This window comes from Sebastes fasciatus, chromosome 1 (genome assembly GCF_043250625.1).
Source record: "Sebastes fasciatus isolate fSebFas1 chromosome 1, fSebFas1.pri, whole genome shotgun sequence".
Lineage (NCBI taxonomy): Eukaryota > Metazoa > Chordata > Actinopteri > Perciformes > Sebastidae > Sebastes > Sebastes fasciatus.
The window spans coordinates 42,416,386-42,426,867 of record NC_133795.1 but is presented as its reverse complement, the minus strand read 5'-3'; the positions used below and the strand labels follow the sequence as shown (position 1 = coordinate 42,426,867).

The 10,482-nt window shown below is 37.7% G+C and overlaps 1 long non-coding RNA gene across 1 annotated transcript; it reads right to left on the bottom strand.

The window, feature by feature from the left end:
- Window positions 1–6,536: 6,536 nt before the first annotated feature.
- Window positions 6,537–9,668, bottom strand: LOC141778150 (uncharacterized). The gene is made up of 3 exons (XR_012596008.1): window positions 8,715–9,668; window positions 8,546–8,647; window positions 6,537–7,347 (listed from the first exon to the last, which is right to left on the bottom strand). It is a non-coding gene; the product is annotated as an uncharacterized LOC141778150 (long non-coding RNA).
- Window positions 9,669–10,482: the final 814 nt, after the last annotated feature.

Sequence of the window (10,482 nt, the reverse complement as noted above, 5' to 3'; positions counted from 1 at the left end):
TCCTTTCGAAGGCTTGATCGAACCCCTCTTCCAACGGGACTGTAAGTTCGATCAGGATGATCTTCTTTGCCTCATCCGACCACAGGACCACATCCAGCCTCAGGGTTGTCTGGATGACCTGGGGGACCGGCAGCCTCCCTCCCAGGTCCACCCTCATGTCCCATGATTGGGCCTTTTGTAGCAGGTTGTTTGACGTTCTTGCTCTGGTTGATGGCTTCTCTCCCTCCCTCACAAACCTGATTGATGGTGTTGGTCAACCCTGAACAGATGGGATGCCTTTCATTTAACAGGATTGCCGCGGCGGTAACAGTGCCTCGCGTTGGCAGAAAGGGAGGTGGGACTTTAATTCTCTTCTGTTGTTTCCTGCACTAGCTGCAGTGAGCACCAACCACCACCAGGTGGCACATGTGAACAGTCTAGTCTGCAACAGCTGAGAGAAGCTGAACCCTGCATTTCTGCTCCTCATACAGTAGAGGGAGCGTGAGAGTATGGACTAAAGTTTAGATGGGATGAAAAACTTTCTTTGATCATGAAGCTCATTGTTACTGCACAGTTCTCTGGGTTATCAGTGAAGTGTATGAACTACACTGCAGACTGGCGTCTCTGAACGGGTCCAGCACGGGTTGAATGCGCATCAGCAGGTCGGGTCCACGTTCAATACGTCCGATGTATGAAGTGTCTGTACCCCCACTGCACTGCATTTTTATAAACACAAGATAATCTGGCCCTCAGTGTTGATAGGCTATTAATCGTGATGTGTAACAAATCACATAGTGCTGTGAGCGGGACATCTAGTGGGACTACGGAGTGGTGACTACAGACAGAGAGAGGCAGCTGCATCAGAGCCAGAGTAGCGCATTTTTTAATAACTTTCATCAGCATTATCGTTCTGTCTTGGACGTTTGTATCCCAATACTGTACATGAAAGAACGACCATCAGGTGCACTGTGACACAAGCGTCAAGAGGTTATTTTACATGAAACCATAACAACTGCATTTTCATCACCGGCTTTCAAAACGTCCGTAAAGTAATATTAATATATTAATATTCATATTATTATCTGTTATCTGATAATAACTATTATCTGAGGACAAATGGTGGAATTTAGGCCTATTTCATTTCCTTTGTTTAGGATATTTCCTTATAATTCATTTACTTTTTCCCAACGAGTGGTACAGTATTTGCAGTCAGGTGGGGAAAGCCATAATTAGCACCCGGCCGCCCGGTACTACCCAGCCATAGCAGAGTGCTTTACTACAGTATACATGTTTTAAATAGTCTATTGTAGTTCATGAAATTAAGACAATTTATAATTTGTACTCAGAGACTGGTGTTCATCTTTTCAGGCTCTCACCAGGTAACCCGCTGCGAGATTGCATTTTTGAGGTCCTTAGGATACACTAAAACTCATGAAAATTGGATTATGCATTAAAACTGGCAAAAATTGCAAAGTTCCTTAATGATTGGGCTCGGGCGTCACCAGCGGGCTCCATAGCGCCCCCAAATGCAGGCAGGTTTGAGAAAAAGTTACTTCGATCTTCACGAAATTTGAGTAGGTCATTGCTCACATCTGTATCTTTATCTCACATCTAATATTTTTTAGATTTTTTTGACCAACAGGAAGTCAGCCATCTTGGAATTTGTGTGTTAATCTAAAATTTACAAACACGTTTGAGGAATTTAAGAAGCACAAAAACTCATAAAACTTTACACGCATATTCACACTAGTAATTATTTCAATTTGGGGGTGTAATTGGGCTTGGGCGTGGCATGTTGGCTCTTTAGCGCCCCCTTATTACTTTTAGCCTTTGGACACAGCTTTGGTGCCCTTGGTATACTCGAAAACTCATGAAAGTTGGCAAAAAGATGGACACCTGTGAACTTTCCGTGAATGTACAGCAATTGGTATCAGCGTGTTTAGCGGGTTCCATAGCGCCCCTTTATGCGTGGAAGGACATAGTTTCGTTAGCTCCGCCCACTTGGAAGTTCTTCATGTATTTTAAGCATACGTTTACATACTCTTCCTAGAGAGTTTATTGCATTCACATAAAATTTGGGTGGTATAACCCTGAAACTAATGTGACGCTAAATTGCGAAGGAATTTTTGATCGTTAGAAACGACATTGATATGGCGTGACTGAGAATTTGCAGGATTCGCCATTGAAAGACAGACTGTTGTAACTTGAATGTATTTGGTCAAATTTGCCCCAAACTTGACCTACATCATAGCAGTCCAGGCCTGAGGACATCTTAATGGCAATATTGACTCATAGTCATAGCGCCACCTGCTGCAAACGGGGAGTAAGCGTTATGTGACAAACATCATCCGATTTAAATGAAATTTACATTGTGTGATCTACACTTGATAATGAGCAACATAATGCATTTCTTACGTGTGTTCTCAACATAGTGGACACAGGAAGCGGTCAAAAATTTGCACTCCATTATTTCCTGTGGCACTCAATCCACGCAGGAAATAACGTCTAACTTGTGCGTGCAGTGTCCGATAGTCACAGAAAATGTAGGGCTGCAAGCAACCCCGACGCGCCAGAAGGTGCGAGTGCCTGATCATTGCTGCTTGCAGCTTTAATTAGGGCCCGAGCACCGACCACGTCGGGCCAGCGAAGGCCCTATTGAAACTGTGAGGATTATTCTTTTTCATGCAAATTAATCACCTTTTTGAGGTCTTTGCCATGCTCAAAAAGTTGTTAAACTTGGCACACTTTTCAGACGCTGTGTAAAATTTGATTTTGATTTTAATTTGAAGTGGCTCGGGCTTGGGTGTTGCAAAATGGCTCACTAGCGCCTCCTAGAAAGTTGGAAAAATTTAGCCCCTTGCTCCGGTTTCACCTACATGTATAAAATTTGGCAGACGCACAAAAAAGCCGTTTTTTTGTGCGTCAGCCATTTTGAATTTAATGTGCGATTTTCGCCCATTTTTAGCGATTTATAAGCCGTGTACTTTAATGAACTCCTCTTACAGATTTAATCAGAACAACTTGAAATTTGGTCAAGACCATCTTAAGACCTTCAGGAGGAAAAGTGTTTCAAATGGTGAGTTTTCACTGAACAACATGACCGTGGCGTGGCAGCCATTTTGAGCCATTTGCCATGAAACAGGAAGTTGTTGTAAGACACTGTACATAGTCCAATCTGCCCCAAATTTCTCAGGCATGATAAGGGTCCAGTCTTGAGGAAATGTACATGTCCATATTGAGTCACACTCATAGTGCCCCCTACTGGCAAGTTGAAATGACATGTTTTCTATTTTAATGTACTCCTCCTGGCAGGTTGACCAGATCCACCTCAAATGTGGTCAGAAAAGCCGGAAGACCTTGATGATGCATTATTGTGAAGACTGTGGGTTTTCGTTGAACGGCATTGCCGTGGAATGGGGGCCATTTGGCGTGATCTGCCATGAAACAGGAAGTTGTTGTAACTTCAGCATACTTTGTCAAATCTGCTCCAAATTTCTCAGCCATGATGGTGGTCCATCTTATTTTAAAGTATACTTTTAGTTTACTTTGTATGTACTTATTAGAGATATACTTAATTATACTTAGCTTATACAGACAGGTATACAGAAAAGTCTAAATATACTTGGCTTATACCTGTACTTACTCTTTTGATCGAGATACTGTATACTTATGAAAAGTACAATTAAGTATTCTTGCCTTACAGGCCTACAGAGAGGTATATACTTGACTTGCAGTTGTGCTTACTTTTTGATTAAAGTAGCTTATTAAAGTGTATGAGAGTTTGTAAACAAATATTTTGATAGAAATGTATTTAAATTCATCAGGAATTTTCTACATTTTTGGATTCTCCGTTCACCGTGGAGGCATGAAAGATGTATACAATATATACTGTATACATATACAGTATAGATATCTATAGAGGAGAATATATTGAAAAACAACCAGCTTCTCATGCTAGTTGAACAAAACCAGTGGTGGAAAGTAAATAAGAGTACATTTACTCAAGTACTGTAATTCAGTATACTATTGAGGTACTTTACTTATTATTTACATTTTATGTTACTTTCTTCTTCTTCTATTCAAATATTGTACTTTTTTACTCCTACATTTATTCGATACCTTTAGCTACTAGTTACTTAGTACAGTAGTTACAGATTCTGATTAATAATACAAAATATAGTCCACAAATAAACTATAATATATTATCATTGATACGTTACATTTATTTAGCTGATATTTTTACCCAAAGCGACTTACATTAAGTGCATTCAACCATTTGGGTACAGCCCCAAAAAGTGCAAGAATCATGCAAATACATCAACTTCATCAAATATGCTGAACTACTTCAAGTGTTCGTTTTAGAAACGGTAGGAGATGCAGAAAGCGTTTTTTAATTAACATATCATTAACCAACACAGTCTCACTGCAGTTCGTGAAATAGTTGCAAAATTGATTCGTGTTCATAGACACGAATTTCAAATTTTTTTCGTGACGCTCAGCACGACTTTCAACAAAGTATTTTTCGGGCTTTTTCATACCAATTTCCAGCAACACGTGACGCACGTGTTAATTTCCTCTTCAGTCTTTTCAAAATAAAAGTACTTAATTAGGTTTAGGAATAGATCGACTTGGTTAAGATTAAGCAACAAAACTACTTAGTTAGCTTGAGGAAGAGATCGTGGTTTTGGTTAAAATAACTCCAGAAGTACCGTAACGTAAGTGACAAATAAATCAACTTTGACTTGTAGTTTCACACATAAAACCAATACCGGTCTCCTGGGTGAAAGGCCTGTGTTCTTCTCCACCCACCCTGACCTCCTTTGTATGCTGCGTTCGCCACTTGGAATGCTTTCTGGTTAACAATTACGTGGATTACATACGAATTGATTTCTTGCTGACCATCCCGAAAGAAATTTGAAATTTGTGTACAAGAATCAATACATTTCGTGACTAATTCACGAACTGCTGTGCGACTGGGTTGCATTACCATATAACCAATATTAAGCTATTTTCTCACAGATCCACGGCATGACAGTTTCACACGACAGGTCATTCCACCGAGCGGTTTCAGCTCTGATATGTGCACAGTCCTCTTCCTTGAAATATGGACCTCCACCACCATTATCCGGCTGGTTCTTCCCCCAATTCCTAACAGGTTAATGAACAAAGAATCATGATACTGTAAATCTCTGACACAAATACAATTCCTTTGTGGCACATAAGGCTCTCTAGGTTGATACTCCGTCGTAGATGTCTGTCATATCTGCAGTGAATTTTTGGTCTAAGAACGCAGGACTGCGTTTTGTAACACAAGCTGTAACACTGCAACATACTCAAAGGGAAGAAACAACCAAATGACGAATACGTTATTATTGAAAAAAGAGGAAGGACCTCTTTTTATGTTGTCTCTACTTCAGTGTGAAAGTTAAAATTAGGTGGTGAAGAAGTGCCTGCTAACCATTTGTTTTAACACCAGTTTACCCGAATGACATAAAGTTTCTCACTTTCCTCTAGTGGTGTGAAGACATTGCAGATGTGTTTTTCCCCAGTTGACAGTCACCATTGAAGTAAACTGCACGCTGCACAAATAGCAACAATGCTGCTACAGCTACTAGTGAAGCATTAGAGCTGTTTCTATAGTTACATAAACAGGCAATTCCTCATGATAATTTTACTTACATGAATAGAACTTTGCAGACTAATTGTTCTGTTACTGGCTTATCAATGGTTTCAAATTATTACTTCCCAGAAATAAATGACTCTTCCACTGAGGAAAACAGGGTTCCATTAAAAAAACATTACTGAGGACAATTAATCTGAAAATTGTGTATATTTTCTTTAGTTATTCTTATAGTTATTATCTGAAAGCTGCAGTTTTAGATACGTTAAAAGCTCAGCATTGGAAGAAACCGCTTGAGTTGAGTCATATGTTATGATCTATAATAAATCTATCTTTATATATTTAAATAAATCATAGTAACATAAAATGACGGCTGTATATGTCTATATTAAATATCAAAGTAAAGGCTTACTTCAGAATCAGTGGAGTTCCATCAATCCATGTCCAGTTCCCCTCCACATCTTTGTCATTCAAACCAATCCAAGTATTTTTCTTGGTGAGCCCAGCAACAAACGTCTGTTCAACATAAAGAAATCCACATTATATTTTAATTTTGACCACAATATGTGCAGTTTACGTATTTATCTGAACATGAAGGAGAAAAGAAAATGTTTTCGCAACTTGTTGGTAACCATCTAGACACGATAGTTATACACGGTTAACATCGTGAATAGAAACAAAACACAACAAAAAACACAACAAAACTACTTAGTTAGGTTTAGTAAAAGATGAATTAAGTTACGTACATAACGTTAAACGCTTAACGCAATATTAAAATAAGTCAACAATGACTTTTGGTTTCACACAGGACACGAACAGCGGTTTCCTGAAAGTCTTTGTTTGTTTGACCAATCCATCCACCACAACTTCCTCCCTAAGCGGACTGATTATTAACATATTTGTGAGAAGTCAAAAACGTAATCTGGCTAATTGACAATACAGTTTCTTTGTATTGGAACATAATTTTTATGAGATCAGGATGCATACAAATGATTATAAAGGCTTTTACATTCATTTCAATATCAAATTGCAAACATGCACATACACAAAGACACATTGCACCTGCTCTTTTGCGCTGTTAATCGTCAGCAGATCTGCTCCTCTGTTTCTGCAGTCCTCTCTGCCTTTATCCCAGGAGCCAGTCTCACCAGAGAGGAAGTAACAGGCTATTCTGATCGTCCATCCTGCAGGACACGCGCTCTCTGCAAGATACAAACAAGATTCAATACAGATCAACAAGACTCATGTCAATGTGTCTGAAGTTAGTTCGGTCAACTTTTTCAATGAATGCCCCTTTACCGGCCCTGTGATGATGCTCATATGGTTGCTGTAACCTTGTCGGACAGTTTGAGACTCAAAATTGAGATTGTTCTGCTTGTTTTTTCTTTAACTGTTAACCTGATTGGTTGAACAAGACAAAAGTTTAAAAAAAGAAAAGAAAAGTTTTGCACCATATAGATTATATCATCTACAAGTGATCATGTCATGCAGTGTGTCTCTTGTGCAACTAACCTGAGAATTTTTTTTTAAAGAAAGTAAATTTAAATACAGCGCACGCAAGCACTCACTCTCTTTGGACAAACTCTGAAGCCTGTCCAACTCTGTAGTCATTTCAGTGAGGCTGGCGTTCAGCCGGTCTTTCTCTGCAGACACGGAGGACAGCTTGTAGTCACTGGCCTGGAGACACTCAGTCAGGTTGGCTTTGATAGTGGAGAGATCTGCAGCTGAATCACCTTCTGCAATCATGTCTATAATGTATTGCACAAGACTACATTTCATTATTTTGATCACACTGAGCCAACATATCAAAGAGCGGAAAGTGAAACTCTGCAGCAGACTTCCGTAAATGGAGCATATTTTCTACTGCAGGTTTATCACAGTAGAGATGCAACATGCCACTGCTGCATATGTCTTGAAAATGTACTCCTGTTAAAAAAAGCTAATAAGTTGACACTGGATAAATGGTGAGATGATGATCTCAACCAAATTCAATTTGAATACACCACCAAAATGGAATGTTTTGTTGATTTGACTGTTTGGTTTTTATTTTATGTCAAAATATTGAAAACAAAACTGCTTCAAAAGAGCAAAACCTAAATGAGAAAATTGAGAAAAGACAAATCAAACAAACAAAAAGGGATACAAATATTTAGGGGACGGAACAAAATAAAACAAAAATGAATAAATAAATAAATAAATGACTCAATAAATAGATAACTATTTCATTAAATGTAGCAACAATAATATTAAAAATAAATGTAGCCATTAATTAATTTCTTTTATTTATTTACTCTTCTGTTAAATTGTCCCTTTTATTTATTCATGTATTTATTTTTATAAATTTTTAAATGTATTTATTTATTTTGCATTAATTTTATATTTATTTTTGTATATATGCATTTATTTTTTAAGAGAACATCATGCATGCATAAATAAATAAATACATAATAAATAAATAAATGAATGAATGAATGAGTGAATAAACAGATACATAAATAAATACACACATTTAAAAATAAATATAAAAATAAATGCAAAAATAAATAAATAAAAGTAAATGCAAAAATAAATACATTTAAAGATTAATTGAAAAAAAACCATAAATAAATAAAAGGGAAAATTAAATGAAGACACAATAAATAATGGAATTAATTCAAAGATAAATAAACAAAGAAGCAAACTAAAACAGATATATCAAATTATGTCACATTTGATCAATTAATTAATGGCTTCATTTATTTTTAATATTATTTTTGCTGCATTTAATTATACATTTATTTATTTATCGAGTCATTTATTCATTCACTTATTTTTTATTTTGACAGGTTCCGTCCTAACAGTGATACACATATCTAGGGAAAACATGTATATCTTCCAGAGTAGAAGGATGCTCCTACAAGCACGGGATCGTTCTGACTTTATCTTGTGAACGTGATTTAGACTCACAGTGGACACCGAGGCCGATGAGTCCAGCCAGCAGGAAAACACTCAGCATACCCAGACAGAGAACAACAGCTCCATGAAATCTCCTCTCTGAGCTCCTGGGACCTGAACACAGAGTGATACAGTCAATGGTAATCAGATGATGATATACAGACTGACTCAATACTCTTACCTGTGGGATTGGTCGAAGGTCCTCGGTCAACAGACTTGTCATATTCAACATTGGCGTAGATTTCCTCCATCGCTCATGAGGTGGCCAACTGTGTCCTAAAGGGTCAGTTCTCACAGACTACATGTAAATGCTGAAACTCCGGTTGGTTATAATTTCTTTTTTTTTCTTTCTAAAATGAAGGAGGAAGTCGCAAGTTTCTGAGGTGTTGAAAACACCTTGTACAAAGTCATCCACCACTAACACTATTTTTTTGTAAGCTCTACATCCGTGTAATGGCAGTCACATGAACACTGTAAGTCTAAAGTTATTAGGGCCCGAGCAGCGACAACGTTGGGCCAGCGAAGGCCCTATTGAAACTGTAAAGATTATTGTTTTTCATGCAAATTAATCGTCTTTTTGAGGCCTTTGCCATGCTCAAAAAACAACCTAAACATTTCAGGCTCCATAAATGCGTTAAAGAAATTAGTGACGTTAAAATGAATTTGCGTTAACGCTTTATTATCCAATTTACTTTGACAGCCCTAAAAATATATCAACATGTTAATTTCATGTTTAGAGATGTTAAACATTGAACAGGGTCAAAGGATAACAGGAGAGTTAACCTGAGGCCAGCAGGAGAGACAGAAAGTAAAAGTAATACCGTGTCTTTATTTGAGACAGCATGTGTTGGTGTGAATGTGTTGCATGACTGACTTATCAAGAATGAAGGATCTAGATTTGAAATAGACAAGCATAAATAAAGGCAGCAGGTGTGTCAGCAGGTTTTTCAAGTTCCCCTCCAGACACGTTTTACTTTTCTATGATTCATATTTTATTTAACGTGGTTTTCCCACGTAAAAAGTTAAACTCTGAAAAGGTGCTGCAAGCACATGTACTCTTTCTCCTTCATTGAGAAGTTCTGGATCCCCTCAGCAAGGTTTCAGGTTTCTTTGCTGGTGTTGTGTTAAAGACTGTTTCCCGTCGATATGTGTCGGCGTTTGCCAATTAGACAGTGATTAGCTTTCAAATTTGTGACATACCAAATCTAGCCCGGGGTTACGTTTGAATTTGATTTTAGGTAAGTGCACAGACTCCCACATCAGTAGAGGAATGTGAAAACACCTCTCTTGTGACCAACTTTGCACAGATGAAAGTCAGTGTGGTCAAAGTCAGACATTTTACAGGACATAAACATAAGAAAAACCTATTTTTGATTGGAGGGGATCTTTAACAGGTGGGCGGATGGATATGTGAGTCACCAGGATTGACCAGGATTAGTGGAACAAGTGGAGCATGGCGGCTCTGGAAAATACATCTGAAATGCATGACCTTGGGGGAAGTGAGAGGTGGCTGGAGGCAGGGACAGAGGGGCAAAAACAACAGCATGACAGAAATATTTTATAAATATATGCAGACCTCACTTAGTTAAATTGTAAAATATTAACAAATTAATTAATCATATTAGAAGTTAACTTGGAAGTTTTCTCCAATGTGGAGAATGCTGTATTTTTTCAAAATGTAATGTCCATCTCACTAGACATCAGGTCTATAGTTTACAATAAAAAGTCATATACAATTCTAATATTCAAGTTATGAAGTTAATTCTATAATATTTCAATGTAAACAGTCACAGAGGTTAGGGTACAAGAAGGTTGAAAAAAAAACAGCCCTGTCTCCTAAAAATTTGATTCCCCTACAACGAACTGCATTGTGAATTGAGTTTCGAGGGATTGTTCAAGAGTTCTGTCGCGTATTACATTTGTTTTTGACGTATCACAAATACGTTTGT